The sequence below is a fragment of the Cervus elaphus genome, chromosome 15, assembly GCF_910594005.1.
Source record: "Cervus elaphus chromosome 15, mCerEla1.1, whole genome shotgun sequence".
Classification (NCBI taxonomy): Eukaryota; Metazoa; Chordata; class Mammalia; order Artiodactyla; family Cervidae; genus Cervus; species Cervus elaphus.
Window position 1 is genome coordinate 20,061,169 of NC_057829.1, and position 26,258 is coordinate 20,087,426.

Sequence of the window (26,258 nt, forward strand, 5' to 3'; positions counted from 1 at the left end):
AACATAACAGAGCTATGTTTGTAGTTCCTTTTGCTTTGAAATTGGGATTCTTTGTGCTAGCCCAATTGAATTAAATGTGGGCATTGGGGATTTTTTAGTCTTGAGACAGATTGTATGTGCTTGTGTGTGTGTTTTGGTTGGTTTGCTTGAACCCCAGTTGGTTCCCAGGGTAACCTACTTTAAATTAATTTGAGAATGTCAGAACTTACTTGATATACTAGAGACCATGAGTCCTTAAAGTATTGTCCATGAATCCCTCGGGTGCCTGAATCCATTTCAGGGAATCTGCAAGTTCAAGCTATTTTCATAATAATAGTAATACTAAGCTGCTATTTTTCTTTTTCACTGTGTTGATATTTGCATTATATTGATAGGTCAAAAGTGGTAGTGGGTAAATTTCTGGCTCCTTAGCACAAATCAAAGGAATGGCATCCAACTCTGCTTGTGGTGATTGTACTTTTCACTGCCATGCATTTTTTGATTAAAAAAAAAGCCAGTTTTACTTAAGAATGCCCTTGATAAGACAGCAAAAACTATTAACTTTAACAAATCTCAACTCTTGAGTGTATATCTGCAAGCATCAGGCATAAGTACAAGAGAATTACAGACACTATTTAGAATAATTACAGAGACTATTTCCCACAGTTGTGGAAAGCTATCCACTTGTAATAAATTCTTGTTCTATGTATCATTTAGTTTCTCTGATAGAATTCTGACTGATACAGGTCTAGGGGAGGGAGTTTGAGAGCTACCAAGTGTTTGCATGGCTATTATATAACTAAAAAAAGTTGTTTTCTTCTGTGTTGATTCAGAGACTAGAATGATGTCATCATGAGAGAAGTGAGAGGCAGGATAGAATTGGAACTCTGGAAACAGATTAATTTAGTTTGGCTTAGATTCCATCTCTGCCATTTACTTGTAGCTCTAGTTTTCTTATCTGTAAAGTGGTGATAATAATAGTATCTGTTTCATGTGATTGTTATGAGAGTTAAATGAGTTACTCTTTGGAAGGTTCTTCAAATAGTGTCTTTCAGGTAGTAAGCACTATTTAAGGTTCTGTCAAAATTTTTAAAGTTTTAGGGAAATAGACTTTGCCTCTTCAAGAGTTTTTAAATGATCACAGCTGTCCAATGAAGTAGTGGAATGCTTTGCAAAGAACAGAACCTCACTTGACCCTTGCCGGGAAGACAACAGGGAAAAGAAATACAGATTTGGAGTTTAAGGACTTAATTAAAGTCTTGGCTCAGCCATTTGTTAGCTGTGTCATCCTAGCAAGTCATTTAATCTCTCAAAATCTCCATGTCATCATCTGCAATATAATTTAGGTGAAGTCAGTCGATTGAAGGTGCTTTGCTATCTGCAAAGCGCCATATAAATGTCAGTCTTCATTATTTCCTTGAAAACTTTGAGGCAGAATCTGGTTGAGCGTCTCTTTGTCAGTGACACCAGAGAAAGGATTCTTGTGTCAGAAGTTTGTACTCGATAATCCCTTTCCAGTTTGGAGAGTTTACATACTTTTCTAAGTAGCTTCCCTGTCAAGGTTTGTGATCATGTTAAAGGAGTTAATAAGTGAAGTTTTTTTTTTTTTTGACAGAATGAATGAGATGGAGCTGTATGAAATAAGGAAATTAAATCAAGAAATCAGTGGGGAAAGTTAGCTCCTTTTGCATATGTAATTGTCATGATTTTGGTTGAGGCTGTTAACTTATTATTTCAGAGGCCCTTCATTTGAATCACAGCCAGTTAACTTGAAAGAGTGCAATTACATCTTCTCTATGAAGGTTTAGGACAATTTGACTTTCTCGTTTTCCCTCTTAGAGCTTCAGATTGTTATGGTTAAAAATAAAGTATTTATCTTCGGTTTAGAAATCTCATAAAACTTTGACATGAGTGTGAAATGGTATAAAGCATCTCTTCAGCAAATCCATCTCAATAACACTTCCTGACAATCAAAAAACCTTCAGGGCCGCTCCTTAATGATTTCTGAAGTTTTAACGGATTTGTACTAAGGATGTGAGAATGACTGGAAATGGGTTTTAAAGCAGCACTAACTTGTTTGTTTTAAAATCTACTTTCTGGTTCAGTTTTTGAGAAGGGTTTGAGAATATACTTCCATTAAAATGTAGACTGATGAAGTGATTACAATAATAAGTGCTGCTTGCCTCTGGTTTGGAATTACCAGGGTATAGCTCCATGGTAAAACTTTTGTAAAGGGAAAAATAGTTTTGAAAAGGTTGGAATTGGGGAAAAAGGGTAGCTAGCAATCTATTGTTGAAGAGCTGAGTGATTGTCAAGATTATGAGGCCTTGGGTAACAGGACCTAATGCAGATTCAAACAGCATTGGGCAGGTTTAAAAGATGCAGTGCTTCTTAAACCTTGGGCATAATCATGAAAATTAACTGGGAGATATTTTTAAGATCATGATGCCAAGACCTTAGTCTAAGAGGTTCTGACTCAATAGATCTGAAATATGGGCCAGGAATTTATAGAATTTATATAAATATAAATTTCCAGATGTTTCTGATGGTCAGCAATGCTTAGAAGTCACTAGAATGATGTTCTCAAGAGCTTATGTTTACATGAAAAAGAGTGGGATTTATAGAGTGACATTAAGAATGAAGTCATTATAGGTAATCTTTAATTTTTTTTTTTTTTGGTTACACTACACAGTATTCAGGATTTTAGTTCCTTGACCAGGGATCAAACCCATGTCCCCTGAAGTAAGCACAGAGTCTTAATTACTGGACTACCAGGAAAGTCCCTAAAATTTTTTAAAATTATTTTTATTTTGGGAATTTCCAAACTTTCTCAAAGGTAGAGAGACTAGTAGAAACAGCCATGTAGCCTGGGATGTATCTGTCACCCTGCTTGAAAATTATTACCATGCCATTGGTCTTATTTTACCTGCTTTCCTCTCCTCCCCTATTAAAAAAAAAAAAATCAGAATGTTATTTATAGCAAATTCCAAACATCAACATTTCTTCTCTAATGGATAAGAACATTTAAAAAAGTAAATGTCATGCTATTATTATGTCTAACAAAATGATAAATAATTCTTTAATAATCCATACTCAGATCCCTCAGTTGTCTCAAAACTGTCACAAGAGTGAATAAGTGGTAGACGCTGGGATTTGAACAGGCATTTAGACTCTAGCAGACTCTAAAATCCATTGGTGGACTTCCTTGGTGGTCCAATGGTTAAGAATTCGCCTTCTAACATAGGGGATGTGGGTTCGATCCCTGTTTGGGGCCCTAAGATCACACATGCTACAGACAAATAAAACCTGTGTGCCACAACTAGAGAAAGCCCAGACGCTACAACAAAGAGCCCACACACTGCAACAAAGACCTAGTATAGCCAAAAAAAAGTTCATGACTTATGGAAAGAGAAAAGATGTTGTAGGTAATCTTGATGCCTTTGAATTGTGATTGCTGGTCTTGAGGATCTTAGAGAACTAAGAACCAGTTCTCAGTTCTGGTGGGGGCACTTGTAGACTGGAAGAGGTTTAGAGAATGGGTCAGCTTCAGTGATTTAGTTGTGTTATTCTGAGGCCTTGTGATGATAGCAAATGGCCCTCTGTCAACGTCTGACAGACAGAACTTAATGCAACTTGAACATATTCTTTCAGATTTGCTGAGGTCTGAGGACATTTTCTGGGAAGGAATACAGATGCAAATTTTTGACTGCAGGTTGTCATATGGAATTTCATCTCATCTTTTCATCACATGTAACTGTATTGTATCTTGGAGGCTGGGCCTTTGGTCCTTGGGTTCAGGATGAAACAAAGTATACTATATGTTTAGTCTGTATTTATTGAATAAAAGAGTGAATGAGCTATAGCTTGTATTTGGCATTCAGTACACCATAGATGAACTCTGCTATATCAAATCCATGATTCTAATTTGTTGTGAATACAATTTTAGTAAATAAAATGTTTAAAATGTTTTTTTTTTTTTAAATTTTAAGTGTATTCAGAGAATTTACTGTTAAGAATTATCTGGCAATGAATTCTTTCAGAAGGGAAGCAGCTTTATGCTGTGGGAATGACATATCTTAATATGTATATAGGACAAGCAATAAGTTTTAAATATTTTTTTCTCAAAGTATGACTGACATACGCTTGTATTTTAGAGATGCATATGTATAATTATATATATATAATTATATATATTAGGTAATATCAGAATAGGGATGTAGGAGAACCTATAGTTGCTGAAGGGTCACAATGGTTTAGAGCAAGGGTCTCCAACCTCTGGGATCTAATTTCTGATGATCTGAAGTGTAGCTGATGTAATAATAATAGAAATAAAGTGCACAATAAACATAATGCACTTGAATCATCCCAAAACCATCCTCCTGCTGCCCCAGTCCATGGAAAAATTGTCTTCCACAAAACTGGTCTCTGGTGCCAAAAAGTTTGGGGACTGCTGGTTTAGAGGAAGGAATGGAAAAGGGAAAGCTTGCAGGATAATTGAAGAGAAAGGTCTCTACTGCTTTGATTCTAAGTCCTCTGATGAAGCATCGAAACATGTGTATTATCTAGGGTGAGACAGATCACCAGCCCATGCTGGATGCATGAGACAAGTTCTCGGGCCTGGTGCACTGGGAAGACCCAGAGGAATTGGGTGGAGAGGGAGGTGGGAGGGGGGATCAGGATGGGGAACACATGTAAATCCATGGCTGATTCATGTCAATGTATGACAAAAACCACTACAATATTGTAAAGTAATTAGCCTCCCACTAATAAAAATAAATGGAAAAAAATATAAAGTCCTTTGATGCTGGGCTTAAATCTTAAGTCCTGTTGTTTTCTTGGGTAGAGGCTATTAACATTTTCCAATATCTGCCTTCTTTTCTGCCTGGGCTCACAGCTGGAGCATGTCTCCTAGCCTGCCTTACAAGTTGACATGGTTATATGACTGAATTCCGGGCAGTAGGATGTGGCTTATAGTGATGCCTATTACTCTTGGTGTGAAGGGTCCTAACTTTTCATGCATGGCCCCATTCTCTTCCTCTGTCAGCAGACTGGATACAAGAGGTCAGGCAGAGAACTCCAAGGCTCCTTCCATCCTGTGGCTCTGCCCTCTCTGACAGCCTCAGACATTAGATGAGAGAGAAACCTATACCTTGAGAGCCATTGGAATATGGCTGTTGTTTGCTACAGTAGTTAGTTTAGCCTGGCTTTTATAGTTTCTAAACAAAAATATGAAGTTGGCTCTCTTTAGGAATTTATAGAGGTATTATGAGAGAGAGGTTTAACACATGCCTGAGCTTAGAAAACAGAAGACTTCTTGAAGTAAAGTCTAGTCCCATCTCTGTTATGTAGCTCTGCAGCTTTGGGTCAATTACTTAACTCTTTTTAGGTGTCAGTTTCTTCACTTATACAATGGAGACAATCATAATACCCACTTCAGAGGATGATTGTGAGAAATGAAATTGCATCTCAGAACAAATAGCTGTTAATAAAGTTAGTGATTTTTATTAAAATTGACCACAGATACTTTCAAATTTATTCCAGTACATTTTCTAAGTGCTTAGTAGGTCAGGCCAAGGTGTTTGGAAAGGATATAAAGATTAATGCCACCAGTTTTTGCCTTTGAAGAGTCCCCAGTCTAGGAAGACAATTGAGGGGCAAATGAATAATTACAGTATGTGAATGGCTTTGTGAATCTGTCAGCTTTAAGATCTGATGAGTATAATTTATTAAATATTCCTGTGCTAAAAATATGTGTTAGTGGGTGGAGGAGAAAAAGGCTTCTCTTGGGGAGGGGTGAAAAAAATATTATATATATATATATTATATATATTACTGAAGCGCAATTGACCTGTGTAATTATGAGTGATAAAAGTAGAGAATTGGTCATTTCAGGGAAATGTTTGGAACCTTGTAAACAGCTTGAGATGATTAATTTACTCTAACAATGAATAAGAGAGCTGTGCTTCACTGTATCCTCAAGGCTGACTTTTTAGTGGTAATTTTACTCAGTCAATTACCTCTTTTTCTCTTCATCAATTTCATATCCACCAAGCCATCACAATATGCAGAGGAAAACACAGGTAGGTGATGAAACATAGGGTTTGGGAATCTTTCCATGCCTTCAGGGCATCTGGGAATTTTACCATGAAAAGGGTATGGCATATTGAAACACTAATTAGACTTCCATTTAAAAATTTTCAAGCTTGTATGGTCTTTGGAATCAAAGAGATATCCCTCAGGATAATCCTTATTCAAGAGCCTAGTAAACATTCTTTCTGACATGTGAACAAATTTTTTTTTAATCTGTTAGCTGCCAGGCACTGTGCTGGAAGCTTTGGGCTAAAAGATGAGTAAACAAGATCCAAACTTTTGTGAAAATTTCATTTATACAAATAGTTACAATTTTATAAATTTTATAAAACAAACAACTCATTGGAAAAGATCTTGATGCTGGAAAAGATTGAGGGCAAGAGGAAAAGGAAGCAACAGAGGATGAGATGGTTGAATGGCATCACTGACTCAATGGACATGAGTTTGAGCAAACTCCAGAAGATAGTGAAGGACAGGGAAGCCTGGTGTACTGCAGTCCATGGGCTCACAAAGAGTTGGACACAATTGAACCAAAAATAGGTAAATATTCTAATTGTTGTGGTGTTACTGAAGCCCACGCTTGATGCTGTATCATGAGAGATGCTTGAGGTTGTCATGGTTCAGCTGTGTCTTCAAAGGAGAGTGGGAGCTCCTGGGTAGCACGCTTTGCAGGCAGTAGAGACAGGATGTGCTTGTATAGGGCCCTTTTAAATTGTCATGACTTTTTGGAATCTGGGATATCTTAAAAGATGTCAAGAATCTCTGGCTCAAAGAACTGGGAGATTTTATTGAACACATGACACTTGCCAAACCAAGGATATTGACACAACTTCTAAACTTGATTCAAAAAGTTTCATATATATTTCCCAAACCCCCAAATGATTATTTTCTCAAAACAAATGCTCCCATTGCTATAATAACTCTCCTAATGAAAGGAGCAGGAGGAGAAAATGTCTGCTGTTTTCTTGTCCAGAGGCCCTGTTCTCTTTGCTAGCTTATGATTTATAATAGTTCAGCAAAGTGCTCCAAATATCCCAAGTTACCTAAAATTAACATATCAGTTAATTGGGTTTGATACTATTAGAGGGATGGGGAGATATTCTAAAGCAATTGGTTGGAGTCAAGGACATAAAAAAGCAAGGCATTATGCAAATGTTTGGTTATTAAGATATTCTGCCTAGAGGGGATAAAGTCAGATAATGAGAAATGAATAAGAATCAAAAGTTTCCTGTGTGTTTTAATATTAAATTTCTTTAAGAGTATTTGGCCTCTTTAGTAGCATGTCTTTGCTAATACGAGGGGACAGAGGCATAAAAAAAAGTACTGGATACCCTGGGGGTGGGTGGCGTGTGGACATGGAGTGTTGGGCTTAAGATGGGGATGAGATGGTGTAAGGAAGGCCTGGGGCCATGAAGTGGATGGTTTGATTATGGAGCACTTTACACATTGTATGGGGTTATTTTTTATATAGGTGATAATTTGTTCCTGAACATCTAATGAGGGTAATAACTGTTTATATACCTCCCAGGTTGCAAGACAATTTCCCATTCATTATCTCATGTGACAATTACAGTAGTTTGGAGATGGCCTGGTGACTGCCCCAGGTCACATAATTAGAGATAGAGATGGATCTTTCTGAAGCTGCTTTCTCTCATTTAATGGCTGAAAACAATTGGGATGACAGACCATGAATAACTTGTTATCTTTGGGCATTTAGATAATAATTGATAAATCTGGTTGGTAATGAGATTTTTGAACTTGATGAAATTTAATTCTGGGGTTGCTGCATCTGACTTGAAGAATTCAGGCCACTCACTTCAGTGCGAATCTTTTTTGCTTGATCAGGTCTTTTAAGGCTCCTTGACTGGGCACTGCAGTCCCTGGTACCTCAGATATTAGTTGAAGAAAACCCAACTTTTCTGGCACTGCAGGACTTTTCTGAGAGAAACTCCATCCTCAAGCATTGTGTGAACTGTCAGTAAGAGGGATGCTGAGGACTTCAGTTATGCCCCTCACGGTTCCACAGGGCACATTAGCCCACGGCTAGGGTGTCTGAGGCCAGAAGTCCTCACATAGTGAATCCTCATAGGGGGTAGCCTGTTCATTATTTCCTTTTTGTATGAGTTTATAAATTTCTAGTTTGTAACCTTAAAGTTGGAGAGAACTGAGCTGGAAAGGAGTGCTTAGGTCTGATTCACATTTTCTAGCAAGACAGTAAACTTCTTTCTAAATAAATTTTCTAAGTCTTGTCCTTCTGACAGGATTGTACGTTACTGGAGGGCAAGGATCTTTCTTTTAGATTATTTGTTTTTTACATATGATCATTGGCCTCTGAGCCTTTATAGTTTGGTTTTAGAAGGGCTCCCCTAAAACCTCCTGTCTCATGGGAACAGCAAAATGGCCTGGTTAAGAGTCAGGCTCTAGAGGCAGTGCCAGATCATTTCAGTCATGTCTGACTCTTTGAGACCCTATAGACTGTAGCCTGCCAGGCTCCTCTGTCCATGGGACTTTCCAGGCGAAAATATACTGGAGTGGGTTGTCATTTCCTTCTCCACTGTAGGCAGATGGCCTGGTTTTTAAAATTCCAGCTTCATCACTCACTGGCTGTATAACCGTTGGCAAGCAATGTGACTTCTCTACAGCTGTTTCCATTTCCTCAACTGTAAACTGGGGCTAATATTTAAAACTACCTAATATTATTGTTATGGAATTAAATGAGATATTACATTTAAAGCAGTTGGCACAGGGCTTCACGTATGCTGAGCAATAAATGTTAGGGATTGTCCTCATCGATCACTACGATCGTCGTCATCATTGCTTTTATTTTTATTTATTTAAAAATTAATTTCTGGCTGTGCTGGGTCTTTGTTGTGGTGTGCGGGCTCTCCCTAGTTGTGGCACTCGCCTTTCTCTTGCTGCAGAGCACAAGCTCCGTAGTGCGTCAGCTCAGTCGTTGTGGTGCACTGGATTAGTTGCCCCATGGCCTGTGGGATCTGTTCCCTGACCAGGGAATAAGCCTTCATCCCCTGGATTGGAAGGTGGATTCTTAAGCACTGGACCACTGGACAACCAGGGGATTCTCCATCATTGCTTTTATTCTTGTCATTGTTGAGGACAGTTGATGATAATGCAGGTAGACCTATCATTAAATTGTTAATTTTGATTATTTTCAGTCTGAAAAGTTGTTCTCGATGTTGCACCACCAGTCTCTGTCCTCTGCTTTATCCTGTTTAGGTGAAAGGAAGGCAGCATTGGCCAGTTTAGGGTGGTACATTAGGGTGATGTAGGAAGATTAAGAAATATAGAACTGACAGCATTCAGGTTTGAAATGATGAGCTAAAACTGGTAAAGCTGCATACAGTGGAAGCAAGTATATAGAATTACGTTCAAATTAAAGGTCAAACAGATAAACGTAAAAGTGCCTACCTACAGGATGGGAGATACCTGGCTAGATGTGTAAAGGTCTTGAGGGTTTTGTTGATCAGAAGTTGAGTCTGAGATGCTGGCTTGAGGCTTTTCTTAGCAAATACAACCTTAGCCTACTGCCACAGGCTGAATGTTCATGTCTTGCCCCAAATTCATACATTGAAAATTAATCCCTAAGGTGATGTATTTGGAGGTAGTGCCTTTGGAGGTGATTAAATCATGAAGATGGTGTCCTCATGAGTGGAGTTAGTACCCTCATCACAAAGACCCCAGAGAGCTCCCCTGGCCTTTCTGTCATGTGCGCGCTAAGATGCTTCAGTCATGTCTAACTCTCTGAGTCTCTGTGGACTATAGCCCACCAGGCTCCTTTGTCCATGGGATTCTCCCAGCAAGAAGCTGGAGTGGGTTGCTGTGCTCTCCTCCAGGGAATCTTCCTGACCCAGGGATTGAATCTGAGTCTCCTGTGGCTCCTGCATTGGCAGGCAGATTCTTTACCGCTAGTGTCACCTGAGAAGCCCTTCTATCATGTGAGGACAGGAAGTGGACCCTCATCAGATATCAAACATGCTGGCACTTTGATGTTGGACTTCCCAGCCTCCAGAACTGTGACAAACAAATTTGTGTTGTTTATAAGCCACTCAGCCCATGGCATTTTGTTATTAGAGCCTGAATGGATTAAGACAGCTACATTAATCAGAGTGCAGTGTTCAGATCAAGGAAAGCAAAAGATCTGCTGTTTATTGCACCAGAATGAACGCTCTTGAAATATTATGTTCAGGTACCTTTGCAATCACCTTTTTTATCATTTCACTGAAGGTTTGAGCTTCTCTCTTAGCAATGGATAAAATGAATTGGCAGGAAGACAGATTTGTAACATCATCCAAACTGCTTATCATTTTGTAGTTGATGACTTTGATGATAAATTTCGATTTGGGGGAACTTTCTTTTCTCAAGTGAGATGCTTCCTCTGGGCTTGATCTGAAAAGCCAGTTATGTTGCTTAATTTTCTGTTTAAGAGAGCCAGGCCACATTTCGTTTTGAACATTTAATTCTCGTATTATGTTACCTTTTCTTAATCTCTCCACTCTACGCCTTCTCAATATTGCACCTCTTTTTCTGCTCCTTCCCAATTATGTGCTCCCACCTTGCCTGCTGGGGTAGTTCCTAATTTGCTACCTTTCATGATCTACTCCCTCTCTTTCTCTTCTAGTTAAGGGTTTCATTTTTATTGCAGCTACTCAGATAGCTTAATTTCACCAGGGACTTTCATAGCTTGCTAATGACTTGTATAATAATACAACTTTGAGATTATACATTTGTTTAAAATATAGTGACATTCAGTGCTCTAGCCAAAAGGAGATTAATAGCAAGAATTTCAGAACTTGTAGCAAGCTGGTGCATGGGAGCTTTCTTTCTTGAGGAGCCTCATCATTATAGTGGGCAGTGCATGGTGGTCGTGGTGGGCAAGGATGACTGGCCTTTCAGCACTTGTGATGTTCATTTCTTGTGTAGAGGTGAGGGCTTGGCCCGGAGGAATTAGAGACTGGGGCAGAAATTTTTGTTATTGAGGTTATTTGACTCTGCTTTTATATCCTGTGGCCTGAAAGGTCTGCTGACACTTGGATATTAAAAAAAACAACAACATTATTTATTTTCTGTCTGTGCTGGGTCTTTGTTGCTACACTCAGGCTTTCTCTGGTTGTGACGAACAGGCTTCTCATTGTGGCGGCTTCTCTTGTGGAGCATGGGCTCTAGGGTGTGGGCTCAGTACTTGTGGCACACAGGCTTAGTTGCCCCGTGGCATGTGGAACCTTCCCAGGCCAGGGATCAAACCCATGTCTCCTGCATTGGCAAGCGAATTCTTCATCACTGGACCACGAGGGAATTCCTGATATTTGGATTTGATTTCATTTAGCTGGGGGTCTTCCAGAAGCAGTGACTGGCTTTTATTATGATGGTGACTATTTTAGGCCATGCTGAACCAATGCAGGAAGGATATGAGGTGAGCGGAACTTTTAGAGACCAATTAAGCCAGGTGACTGAAGCTGCAATTTAAATAAATTGCAGAGTACTTATTATTCTGTGCCTTTTCACACCTTAACTACACACATGGATCTCAATTTACATCTATATGAATCTCAGTCTCGTCTATAGTGAGGGGAACTGGTATATCTATTTTGCAGTCATTTTTACTGCAGAGCTCATACACTCCTCTTGGAGATCTTCCATGATTTATTTATTTTTTTGGTTACAAATTATGTCAGTCATGGGAAGTGATTAATGTAAGAGGTGAAGACTCAGGTGGAAGAAATTTTAATGTGGCACTAAGCCAGTTGTGATTGCCTTAGTCCCTGCAGAGAAAAATGTCGCATGACAATGTCTTCAAGTAAAGTGAAAGAAGTGAAAGGGTTAGTTGCTCAGTCTTCCTGTGTATTTTCACAGATGCATGTCTTCTATGCTTTAAGGAAAGGAGGTTGCAGAAAGGATGATGAAAAGGAAGAAGAAAAAAATAAGTTTTTGTTCTTGAGTTTTATAATTTTGGAACCCAGGGCAGAGCAATAGTAAGAGAAAAGGTGCAAATGGCCAATTTTTGGCTCTGACCTTGAGAGAGACACAGGAGAGCTGTGGGAAACCAGTGGGCCCTTTGAGCCTTCAAGTCTGGGAAAAGGGAAATAGGACTGGAATTGTAAAATAGGCAGCATGAAGAGGCCTGGTAGCAACATAGATGGCAGTCTCAGTGGATGCAGCATGGAAGGGTGATGACATCTTGGAACTAAAGGGATGAGTCACATCTCAGGGACACTCACAGAACAGACACCTCAAAAACCTTAACACTGTGTAGTCTCCCCTACCCCTCCACTCCACCCTGGGTACAACCCTTAGAAAATAAGGAAGTCCTAAATTGACTAAGTGTACTCCCCTCTTTCAGTGAGAGAGTCTAAAGGTTAAAGCCTAGGTTTAAATCTTATTCTTTTTGTCTACCTGTGTGACTCTAGCTGAGTTACCTAACCTTTCTGAGCTGGTTTACTCCCAAGATAAGTCTTAACCTCATAGGAATTTAGGAAGACAGAATGAGATAAACTTGTGAGCCCATTATGTTGTCTAGCAGGAAAGTATCTCAAAATTATTTCTCTTAATGCTCCTCTGGAGAGCCTATTTAATGTAAAGGTGTAAAACATAAATTAAAACTGGCTTGAATGTAAAAATTGTAATTTAAACATCAAATCAGCAGCTATTAAAGTCACACGTTCACTTGCTACCTTGTCCAGGGCTGGGTTGGAATCGCCCTATTCATGGCAACCAATGATCAATGCAATTGGACCACCTAGAAGGCAGAGTAGGCATGGGGCCCTGTCTCTCTCGGAAGCTTGCAAGAGCTTTCACCTGTTTTCATCCCAAGTCTTCCTTTCCTTCTGGCAAGCACTGAGAGCATTGTTTAGTGGTTTTCATTCAGCTGCTGCCAAGCTTGAAAATCCTGGAGGTGCTCTTTATTGTCAGATCTTGAAATGGAACTTGAATGGAGAGAATGTGCTTTCAGAGCAATGTATTTTGAATGCATTCTCACTTTGGTGGGGAGAGGAGGCGCAGATGGCTGACTCAGGACATGTGCCAGTCCCTTCCTCGTGCCAGGCATCGAGTGGATCCAGGCTGTGGGAGAGGAGCTTCAGGAGACCAGCAAAGGCTGAAAGAACTCAGAAAGTACTGCATGATACGGTCCCTGGGCCACCTTTAAGAGCAACTGTTTTGGATAATCAAAGGGCCTCCCCTGAGAGATAATGCTGACTTCTTGAGTATTTATTGCTTTGTAGACCCTGAATAGTAGGAGTTGGTCTCTGTTAGTTTCTTCAGAAGCTGCTCTATTAGAGACAGGGGCTTGGATGAGAACAACCAGTGGCTGGGAGATCAGATCTCTCCACCCAGCAGCAAGCTTGTCAAGATGTAGGTTTCCTGACTGTACCTGCTACCTCCAGCTGGGCCAAGTGGCGAGGCTGCTGGCTGAATGACACTCTTGAAGCTCTTCTTCAAAGTTGTTGCAAATTTCCTGATCCTCTGATCTGAAGATCCCCAAACAGCAGCTTCCTTGTTTCTAACTGCTTCATTTTCTCATTCTTAAACACTGCTGAACTCTCACCAAGTTGGCTAAATTCATTCAGGTTTCAGAGAACAGAGAAGCTCAGGTTATCCACAGTGATTGGCATTATTGTTGGGAGGCGTGAGCAAGAGAGAGATGGAAAGTCTGCTTAGGAGCCAAGTAATTTGCCTCAAGGAGCTGAGCAGATGTTTCTGTTTTAACAGTAGCTCTACATACATGTCTACGGGGCCTTCCCCAGTGGCTCAGTGGTAAATGCATTGCATTCTACCAATGCAAGAGCCGCAGAAGACACAGGTTCGATCCCTGAGTCAGGAAGATTCCCTGGAGAAGGAAATGGCAACCCATTCCAGTATTCTTGCCTGGAGAATCCCATGGACAGAGGAGCCTGGTGGGCTACAGTCCATGGGGTCGCAGAGTCAGACATGATTGAAGCAACTTAACACACATGCACGCTAGGTGTCTGTGTTCGTTTGCTAGGGATGCCTCAACAGACTTCATAACTTGGGTGGTTTTAGCAATAGAAATGTATTATCTCACATTTCTGCAGGCTAGGTGTCTGAAATCATGTATTGGCAGAGTTGCTTCCTATGAGGACCATGAGAGAAACTCTGTTCCATGTCTCACTCCTAGCTTTTGATGCTTTGCTGGCAATCTCTTGCATTCCTTGGCATGTAGACACTTCACCTGTCTCTTCCTTTATCCTCATGTGGTCTTTTCCCTGTGTATGTGTCTGTTTCTGTATTCCCGCTTTTTGTAGGAGACCAGTCATATTGAATGAACACCTACACTAATGACTCGATTTGCACTTCATTGCCTCTTTAGGGACCCTGTATCTGAATAAGGTCAAATTCCAAGATACTGAGGGTTAGGATTTGAAAATAGGGTTTTGTAGGTAACAAAATTCAACCACTAACAGTGTTTAACAGTCACTCTTAATTCTTGGTCCCTCAGACTAAGCCAGATTCCTGAATAAGTTTATCCTACCTCAGTTTCTTTAGAGATTTTATCTTATCTGCTAGAGTCTTTGGGCAATATTCAAACTCCCTGAGAATCCCACTGGCTTAATTGTTCACTGTCTGGTACAGAGCATCCCTCTGGCCAGGTTCTGCTGTGGGCTACTCCATGGACTTCCGTTGACCTTGCAGGACTGACCCCTGGGCCAATCAGCTGTGGCCATGATCTGGTCTCAAGGACAGATGTCAGCCTGTGCAGAAATTATCTCCCATGGCTGCTTTTCTCAGAAGGTGGCTGTGGACATGAGGATATGCCTGGCTTTCAGAGTGGCCACATGACCTGCACTGTGCCAAGCCTTTGGGGTTCAGAGAAAAACTATTGTTCCTCTCCAGTACATTCTTTGTGTAGATGTGCTAAGTGCTTGGCTCATAAAATGGAGGAATCTCTGGCCTGGGAAGATTTGATTTTCATGGTTCTCCTGACTTTGAGAAGCTCCTCACAGAGCCATCACTAGTTTCAGAGGCTACTGGTATATTAAAAAAAAAAAAAATTAAGAGACAACTGTAGGAGATTATAGATATTGCAATAGAAATGCTTATATGTAATTGCTTTTAATCCTTTTGACTATTCCTAAGATAATTACTCATTAGACAGTTTAGCAAAGAAACACAGGCTTATAAATTGTAAGATGACTGTCTTTTAAAAATATAATTGTTGAATTAATTAAATTATTTGGCTTCACTGGGTCTTAGTTGCGGCATGCAGGATCTTTTAGTTACAGCATGTGAGATATGGTTCCCTGATTAGGGATCGAACCTGGGCCTCATGCATTGAGAGCGGAGAGGCTTAGCCATTGGACCATCAGGGAAGTCCTTTGACAGTCTTCTTTGTTCTACCCTGTCAGAGTGTCTAGTGAAAGTGAAAGTTGTGTCTGACTCTTTGCAAGCCCGTGGACTGTAACCTGCCAGGCTTCTCTGTCCATGGAATTTCCCAGGCAAGAATACTGGAGTGGGTTGCCATTTCCTTTTTCAGGCAATCTTCCTGACCCAGGAATCAAACCTAGGTCTCCTGCACTGTAGATGATTCTTTACTGTCTGAGCCACTAGGGAAGCCCAGAGTACCTAGTGGCTATGTTGAATCTCATTTGAGGATTCTATCAATGTCTAAAATTCAGGAGCTTTGTGAATGTGACTCCAAACTGGATGGTGCTCCTATCTACTCCAAATCTACTCCCTTTGCTTCCTCAGGAAGGATTGGAGACCAGAAATACAGGCCCAGAAGGGATTTTACTAAATTCACTTGGTTTTCTCTAGGTTCTAATATCAACCACTGAATTGTTACGTAAGTCAAGTAGCCTACATTCCATGTAAAAATTCCCTTTGATTTTATAGGGATCATTAAGCTACACTCTGTACCTAATGGTGCACTAGGCTCCCAGGAGAATACAAAATTCACTGAGGCAAAGTGTTGTTTCTGAGAAGCTCTCAGTGGGTGTAATTCCTTGGTGATAATCACCTTGTATTATTATGAATCTTTCATTTCAGCTCCGGGTTGCAGGCATTTGGGTGGCACTGCCCATAACCCTTGCATATCTCTAGCATTCCTCCATGTGTATTGACTCTAGAATTTCTTATCAACTTGTAGATTTTATGGTTCTCATTTTCCTTTTGATGAGACTAGCCATTTAGCCTTCCTGCTTCTCCACCAGCATTTCCCAAGGTTTATGTGGCTCAACTAAGTGTAAAGGTTTTTTTAACATACACTTCCATAATGTTCTTCTCAGTGTTTTCAACTTAATGTCCTCATTTCTGTTTTGAAAGCAAGATGATTTGTGAGGGGTTCACAGAGAATTGATTTCTTGAGATCTGGGCGATCCTTGGCAACATACATCGGGTTTTGCTGACTAGTTCTCTAGGGTAAAAACAGAACAAAACAAAACAAATAAGAAGACATTACTTGAGAGAGATTTTATTTATCTGGCTTTCTCTGATCAAATAAAACCAGTGAATTCCGTTGTTTTATTTTTTCAATGGTGAAATTCACTCAAATACTCCTGGTTCAAGAAGAGACTATTTTTTGTTTGTTTTTGCAATAGTCACCTTTCTATTAGAAGTTAGAAGTTGAAATGGCCTTTCCTTTATCTTTCCCTTGCCATCTTTGTGCTATTTGAGCACTTACGTCTTATTCTGTTTTTTCTTGAGTGACTTCTTCCTGCAGATTTTAGCAATTTAAACTCTCGGGATATTAAAGCCAAAACATATTAATAGCTTAGAAATCTCTTGTTTTCCAGCTTTTTCCTTATTAGAAATACCCATTGGATTTCTAAGAATTTTATGGTTTGTAATCCTTAAATCTGTCAAAAATTCATTAGAATAAGTAACTGAAGGCATAGAGTTGCCATTCTGACTTATTATCAAGCTGAGGAGTAGCTAAACACAAAGTAACTTTATGTTCTAGTTTGCTTGTAAGGTTTGGTGACTAATAAATTAGAAAGTTTTATTAACTATTTCAAAATACCAAACATATCAAAGACCCCTTTACCTCCAGACTTCCAATTTTATGAGCCATTGATATGAGTTTGTTCAGTTTAAATACTGTGACTAAAGGTCATATAGATATTTTATTTTCAAGATGAATAAGAGTGATAAACTAATGGACAATGATTATAGCTTTGGTAATGCTCCAGTGGGATAGAGCCCAGAGTTTGTACAGCTTGCTTACATCAAACTATTAAAAAAAATTGTGAGTCTTTCTCTCTGTTTGTCTCTCTCGGTCTCTCTCATCTCTCATCGTAATCTCTTACATTCTACCATCGCAGTGCCAGTATAGGTATTTATATTTTGCCTTGATACTGTCTTCAGAGCAACAGAGAAGAGCACAGGAAGTAAGGCAGGCACGAGCTGCTCACAGCTCAGAGGAAAGGATGTGAAGCAAGAATGAGAAAGCTGGCAGGCATCTTTTCAGTCTCCCTCTGAAGAGACCTCATGTCTCTGTCTCCCAGGGACTTCTGTTCTGCTTTTCCTTTCCTTTCTGCAGATGCCTTTCTTTTCTGTCAGTGTACAGGGAAAAAGGTGGCTCAGGTGAGGTGCCCAGCTGAGAATGACCAGAGCTTCTGAATTCCCAGGGCAGATCTGATCTACCTCCTTGGGTCAGCTGGCTGTGCATGTTCCTTGAATGATCTCAGAGGATGGCAATTGGAAGACTGCTCTCTGACTTCGAGAGTGTCAGAGTCATGGGTTTAATGCTCTATAGTACACAGACTGCTTTCCCCAGGCATTAACCACATTAATTTTCTTTTTTTTTTTAATTTAAAAATTAAAAAAAAAATTTTTTTTTTCATTTATTTTTATTAGTTGGAGGCCAATTCCTTTACAATATTGTAGTGATTTTTGCCATACATTGATATGAATCAGCCATGGATTTACATGTGTTCCCTATCCCAATCCCCCCTCCTACCTCCCTCTCCATCCCATCCCTCTGGGTCTTCCCATTGCACCAGCCCTGAGCACTTGTCTCATGCATCCAATCTGGTGATCTGTTTCACCCTTGATAGTGCACTTGTTTCAAGGCTGTTCTCTCAGAACATCCCACCCTCGCCTTCTCCCACAGAGTCCCAAAGTCTTTTCTGTACATCTGTGTCTCTTTTTCTGTTTTGCATATAGGGTTATTGTTACCATCTTTTTAAATTCCATATATATGCATTAGAATACTGTATTGGTCTTTATCTTTCTGGCTTACTTCACTCTGTGTAATGGGCTCCAGTTTCATCCATCTCATTAGAACTGATTCAAATGAATTCTTTTTAATGGCTGAGTAATATTCCATTGTGTATATGTACCATAGCTTCCTTATCCATTCATCTGCTGATGGGCATCTAGGTTGCTTCCATGTCCTGGCTATTATAAACAGTGCTGCGATGAACATTGGGGTGCACGTGTCTCTTTCAGATCTGGTTTGCTCGGTGTGTATGCCCAGGTGTGGGATTGTTGGGTCATATGGCAGTTCTATTTCCAGTTTTTAAAGGAATCTCCACACTGTTCTCCATAGTGGCTGTACTAGTTTGCATTCCCACCAACAGTGTAAGAGGGTTCCCTTTTCTCCACACCCTCTCCAGCATTTATTGCTGGTAGACTTTTGGATAGCAGCCATCCTGACTGGCGTGTAATGGTACCTCATTGTGGTTTTGATTTGCATTTCTCTGATAATGAGTGATGTTGAGCATCTTTTCATGTGTTTGTTAGCTATCTGTATGTCTTCTTTGGAGAAATGTCTGTTTAGTTCTTTGGCCCATTTTTTGATTGGGTCATTTATTTTTCTGGAATTGAGCTGCAGGAGTTGCTTGTATATGTTTGAGATTAATCCTTTGTCTGTTGCTTCGTTTGTTTTATTTTCTCCCAATCTGAGGGCTGTCTTTTCACCTTGCTTATAGTTTTCTTTGTTGTACAAAAGCTTTTAAAGTTTCATTAGGTCCCATTTGTTTATTTTTGCTTTTATTTTCAATATTCTGGGAGGTGGATCTATGATCTGTGGATCCCAGATCTGTGGATCTGGGAGGATCCTGCTGTGATTTATGTCAGAGAGTGTTTTGCCTATGTTCTCCTCTAGGAGTTTTATATTTTCTGGTCTTACATTTAGATCTTTAATCCATTTTGAGTTTATTTTTGTGTATGGTGTTAGAAAGTGTTCTAGTTTCATTCTTTTACAAGTGGTTGCCCACTTTCCCCAGCACCACTTGTTAAAGAGATTGTCTTTTTTCCATTGTATATCCTTGCCTCCTTTGTAAAAGATAAGGTGTCCATAGGTACGTGGATTTATCTCTGGGCTTTCTATTCTGTTCCATTGATCTATATTTCTGTCTTTGTGCCAGTACTATACTGTCTTGATGACTGTGGCTTTGTAGTAGAGCCTGAAGTCAGGCAGGTTGATTCCTCCAGTTCCATTCTTCTTTCTCAAGATTTCTTTGGCTATTCGAGGTTTTTTGTATTTCCATACAAATTGTGAAATTATTTGTTCTAGTTCTGTGAAAAATACCATTGGTAGCTTGATAGGGATTGCATTGAATCCATAGATTCCTTTGGGTAGTATAGCCATTTTGACAATATTGATTCTTCCAATCCATGAACACGGTATATTTCTCCATCTATTTGTGTCCTCTTTGATTTCTTTCATCAGTGTTTTATAGTTTTCTATATATAGGTCTTTTGTTTCTTTAGGTAGATATACTCCTAAGTATTTTATTCTTTTTGTTGCAATGGTGAATGGTATTGTTTCCTTACTTCTCTTTCTGTTTTCTCATTGTTAGTGTATAGGAATGCAAGGGATTTCTGTGTGTAAATTTTATATCCTGCAACATTACAGTATTAGCTCTAGTAATTACTGTATTAGCTCTAGTAATTTTCTGGTAGAGTCTTTAGGGTTTTCTATGTAGAGGATCATGTCATCTGTAAACAGTGAGAGTTTTACTTCTTTTCCTATCTGGATTCCTTTTATTTCTTTCTCTGCTCTGATTGCTGTGGCCAATGCTTCCAAAACTATGTTGAATAGTAGTGGTGAGAGTGGGCACCCTTGTCTTGTTCCTGACTTTAAGGGAAATGCTTTCAATTTTTCACCATTGAGGATAATGTTTGCTGTGGTTTTGTCATAGATAGCTTTTATTTTGTTGAGGTATGTTCCTTCTATGCCTGCTTTCTGGAGAGTTTTTTATCATAAATGGATGTTGAATTTTGTCAAAGGCTTTCTCCACATCTATTGAGATAATCATATGGTTTTTATCTTTGAATTTGTTAATGTGGTGTATTACATTGATTGATTTGTGGATATTAAAGAATCCTTGCATTCCTGGGATAAAGCCCACTTGGTTATGATGTATGATCTTTTTAATATGTTGTTGGATTCTGTTTGCTAGAATTTTGTTAAAGATTTTGCATCTATGTTCATCAGTGATATTGGCCTGTAGTTTTCTTTTTTTGTGGCATCCTTTTCTGGTTTTGGTATTAGGGTGATGGTGGCCTCATAGAATGAGTTAGGAAGTTTGCCTTCTTCTGCAATTTTCTGGAAGAGTTTGAGTAAGATAGGTGTTAGCTCTTCTCTAAATTTTTGGTAGAATTCAGCTGTGAAGCCATCTGGTCCTGGGCTTTTGTTTGCTGGAAGATTTCTGATTACAGTTTCGATTTCCGATTACAGTTTCAATTTCCGTGCTTATGATGGGTCTGTTAAGATCTTCTATTTCTTCCTGGTTCAGTTTTGGAAAGTTATACTTTTCTAAGAATTTTTTCATTTCTTCCAAGTTTTCCATTTTATTGGCATAGAGCTGCTGGTAGTAGTCTCTTATGATCCTTTGTATTTCAGTGTTGTCTGTTGTGATCTCTCCATTTTCATTTCTAATTTTGTTGATTTGGTTCTTCTCCCTTTGTTGCTTGATGAGTCTGGCTAACGGTTTGTCAATTTTATTTACCTTTCCAAGAAACCAGCTTTTAGCTTTGTTAATTTTTGCTATGGTCTCTTTTGTTTCTTTTACATTTATTTCTGCCCTAATTTTTAAGATTTCTTTCCTTCTACTAACCCTGGGGTTCTTCGTTTCTTCCTTAGGTTATTTGTTTGACCTTTTTCTTGTTTCTTGAGGTAAGCCTGTATTGCTCTGAACCTTCCCCTTAGCACTGCTTTTACCACATCCCATAGGTTTTGAGTTGTTGTGTTTTCATTTTCATTCATTTCTATCCATATTTTGATTTCTTTTATGATTTGTTGGTTATTCAGAAGTGTGTTATTTAGCCTCCATATGTTGGAATTTTTAATAGTTTTTTTTTTTTCCTGTAATTGACATCTAATCTTACTGCATTGTGGTCAGAAAAGAAGGCTGGAATGAGTTCAGTGTTTTTGAATTGAAATAAATCTACCAAGGCTCGATTTATGGCCTAGAATGTGATCTATTCTGGAGAAGGTTCCATGTGCACTTGAGAAAAAGGTGAAATTGATTGTTTTGGGGTGAAATGTCCTATAGATATCACTTAGGTCTAGTTGGACCATTGTGTCATTTAAAGTTTGTGTTTCCTTGTTAATTTTCTGTTTAGTTGATCTATCCATAGGTGTGAGTGGGGTATTAAAGTCTCACACTATAGTTGTGTTATTGTTAATTTCCCCCTTCATTCTTATTAGCATTTGCCTTACATATTGTGGTGCTATGTTGGGTGCATATATATTTATAATTGTTATATCTTCTTCTTGGATTGATCCTTTGATCATTATGTAGTATCCTTCTTTGTCTCTTCCCACAGCCTTTATTATTATTATTTATTTATTTATTTTTTGTTTTTCTTTCTTTCTTTATTTTTTCCCATTTATTTTTATTAGAGGCTAATTACTTTACAATATTGTAGTGGTTTTTGCCATACATTGACATGAATCAGCCATGGATTTACATGTATTCCCCAGCCCAGGCTGGATGCATGACACAGCCTTGATTTTGAAGTCTATTTTATCTGATATGAGTATTGCGGCTCCTGCTTTCTTTTGGTCTCCGTTTGCATGAAATAGTTTTTCCAGCCCTTCACTTTCTGTCTGTATGTGTCCCTTGTTTTGAGGTGGGTCTCATGTAGACCGCATATATAGGGGTCTTGCTTTTATATCCATTCAGCCAGTCTTTGTCTTTTGGTTGGGGCATTCAACCCGTTTACATTTAAGGTAATTATTGATAAAAATGGTCCTGTTGCCATTTGCTTTGTTGTTTTGGGTTCACGTTCATACAACCTTTCTGTGTTTCCTGTCTAGAGAAGATCCTTTAGCATTTGTTGAAGAGCTGGTTTGGTGGTGCTGAATTCTCTCAGCTTTTACTTGTCTGTAAAGCTTTTGAATTCTCCTTCATATCTGAATGAGATCCTTGCTGGGTACAGTAATGTGGGTTGTTGGTTATTCTCTTTCACTACTTTAAGTATGTCCTGCCATTCCCTTCTGGCCTGAAGAGTTTCTATTGAAAGGTCAGCTGTTATCCTTATGGGAATCCCTTTGTGTGTTATTTGTTGTTTCTCCCTTGTTGCTTTTAATATTTGTTCTTTGTGTTTGATCTTTGTTAATTTGACTAATATGTGTCTTGGGGTGTTTCGCCTTGGGTTTATCCTGTTTGGGACTCTCTGGGTTTCTTGGACTTGTGTCACTATTTCTTTCCCCATTTTGGGGAAGTTTTCAGCTATTATCTCCTTGAGTATCTTCTCATGACCTTTCTTTTTGTCTTCTTCTTCTGGGACTCCTATGATTCGAATTTTGGGGTGTTTCACATTGTCCCAGAGGTCCCTGAGGTTGTCCTTATTTCTTTTGATTCTTTTTTCTTTTTCCTCTCTGCTTCATTTATTTCCACCATTTTATCTTCTACCTCACTTATCCTATCTTCTGCCTCCATTATTCTACTGTTGGTTCCCTCCAGAGTGTTTTTGATCTCATTTATTGCATTATTCATTTTTAATTGACTCTTTTTTATTTCTTCTAGGTCCTTATTAAACATTTCTTGCATCTTCTCAATCCTTGTCTCCAGGTTCTTTACCTGTAACTCTATTTTGTTTTCAAGATTTTGGATCATTTTTATTATCATTATTCTAAATTCTTTTTCAGGTAGATTCCCTATCTCTTCCTCTTTTGTTTCGCTTGGTGGGCATTCTTCATGTTCCTTTACCTGCTGGGTATTTCTCTGCCTTTAGATTGCTGTGTTTGGGGTGGCCTTTCTGTATTCTGGTAGTCTGTGGTTCCTCTTTATTGTGGAGGTTTCTCCCATTGGGTGGGGCTGGATGTTTGGCTTGTTGAGGTTTGCTGGTTAGGGAAGCTTGTGTAGGTGTTCTGGTGGGTGGAGCTGGATTTCTTCTCTCTGGAGTGCAAAGGAATGTCCAGTAGTGAGTTTTGAGATGGGGCTATGGGTTTTGTGTTACTTTGGACAGCCTGTACATTGACATTCAGGGCTATGTTCCTGTGTTGCTGGAGAATTTGTGTGGTATGTCTTGCTCTGGAACTTATTGGCTCTTTGGTGGTGGTTGGTTTCAGTGTAGGTATGGAGGCTTTTGGATGATCTCTTATTAATTAATGTTCCCTGTAGTCCGGAGTTCTCTGGTGTTCTCAGGTTTTGGACTTAAGCCTCTTGCCTCTGGATTTCAGTCTTATTCTTCCAGTAGCCTCAAGACTTCTCCATCCATACAGTACTCCTTTCTAAGACAATAGGTTGCTTTTCTGGGTGTCTGATGTCCTCTGCTAGTGATCAGAAGTTGTTTTGTGGAGTTTGCTCAGTGTTCAAATGATCTTTTGATGAATTTGTGAGGGAGAAAGTGGTATCCCAGTCTTATTCCTCTGCCATCTTCCCTTAATTTTCACTACAAACCTAAGAGTGGATATTTACTAGTGTTCCCATTATATGCAAGAGGGAACTGGGGTGAAGAGGGAATATATAGTATATTTGTTTCTAGGGATGCTGAGCAAAGCACCGCAAACTCAGTGGCTTAAAACAAGAGAAATTTATTATCTCACAGCTAGAAACCTGAAATCAAAGTGTCATCAGAGTTGGTTTATTTTAGGGGCTCTGAGGGGAAATCAGGTCCATACTTCTCCCCTAGCTTCTTGGGATGACCAGAAATCCTTGGCATCCTTGACTTGCAGCTGCATCATTCCAGTCTCTGCCTGTGTCTTCACAAGGCCTCCCCGCTGCCTGTATCTGTGTCCAAATTTTCCTCTTTTTAAAAGTACCCTGGTTGGAATGGATTAGGCTCCTCTGGTGGTGCTAGTGGTAAACAACCCACCTGCAAATGCAGGAGATGTAAGAGACAAGAGTTTGATCCCTGGATTGGGAAGATCTCCTGGAAGAGGTATGGCAACCCACTCCAGGATTCTTGCCTGGAGAATCCCATGGTCAGAGTTACCTGGCTGGCTACAGTCCATAGGGTCGCAAACAATCAGATAGGACTGAAGAGACTTAGCATGCACACATGCATATTGGATTAACGGTCGACCCCACTTTAGTAAGACCTCCTAACTTAGCTAATTACATCTACAAAGACCCTATTTCAAAATAAGGTCACATTCTGAGGATCAGGATTTAAGATTTCAGCATAATGTAACAAGGATTAGTCTGTAACTGAGAGCTTGCCAAACTTTGAACCGAAACTCAGAACTCCCACCTTTTCCAAGGAACTCACCATTTCACTGGTTGCTTTGGCAGTGCTAAAGTGGAAAATTACCATGACTCATTTACCCTCTTTTGTTTGTCCCTGAATCAAACAGTTATTTGATGGAGTAAATAAAGCCCTGGCTGCTTTGTCATTCACCATACTTAATTATACCAGATGCGAGGGTTGGAATTTGGAAAGGAAAACTTTGTGACCAGCCAATTGTTTTGTCTCTTTCCAAGGAAAATAAAATGACACGGAGGTTCCTTTAAAAACCGAAAATAGAGCTACTATATGTTCCTGCAGTCCCAATCCTGGGCATATATCCAGAGAAAAACATGATCTGAAAGGATACATATACTCCATTGTTCATTGCAGCACTGTTTACAATAGCCAAGACATGGAAGCACCCTAAATGTCCATTGACAGAGGAATGGATAAAGAAGATATGGTATATATATGTATATGTGTATATATATATATATATATACACACATACATGTATATATACATATATAAACATACACACACACACACACCCCAGAATATTGCTCAGCCATTAAAAAGAATGAAACAATGCCATTTGCAGCAACATGGATGGACCCAGAGAGTGTCACACTGAGTGAGTCAGTCAGACAGAGGAGGAGAAATATCATATGACACCCCTTATATGTGGAATCTGAAAAGAAATGTTACAAATGGACTTACAAAATAGACCCAGAGTCACAGACTTAGAGAAAGAACTTAAGGTTGCCGAGTGGGAGGGTAGGGGGATGTGATAGTGTGGGATAGACGTACACACTGCTGTATTTAAAATGTATAACCAACAGGGACACGCTGTATAGCACAGGGAACTCTGCTCAGTGTTATGTGGCAGCCTGGATGGAGGGGAGTTTGGGGGAGAATACAGGCATATGTATGGCTGAGTTCCTTTGCTATTCACTTGAAACTATCCCATTGTTTGTTAATCAACTATAGTCCAATATAAAATAAGCAATTTTAAAAAGGGGGTAAAAGTAAGGCTTTAAGAAGGACTGACACAATAAATATACCTGATGCTATTGCTAAGTGGTTAGTATGGATAACCTTGGTAATTTACTTTCAGAGTTTTCCAGTTCTCCCAGCCCACCACAGTCTCAACCACATTGAAATCTCAAAACGTTGGATGCTTAAAAGAAAAATAAATCCTTTGAATGTGACCATGCACTGAAAGGAAAAGATGGAAATGATGCTAGTGTCTGAGTTCTCTATTGCCCTACCTTTTGACCCAGAATAGGAAATTCCATTTATTTAGTTTTTTTTTTTAGGATGGCATATGGCTAGAGTGATCATATAATTTATCACAAAGACGGAATTTTCAACAGTGAAAGGTATGCTAAGAAGTCATTAAAATTGTATTGTTTGAAAATATTTGCTGATCATCAAATCACTCTATTTTTATTGGTGAATATATAGAATAGACTCATTCAAAGTCTACTTTCAAAATCTATTTTTTAAAATTTCTAAATTAGTTTTTATTGGAGTATAGTTGTTTATGTTGTATGTATTAGAATATGTTGTGTTAGTTTCTGCTGTATAGC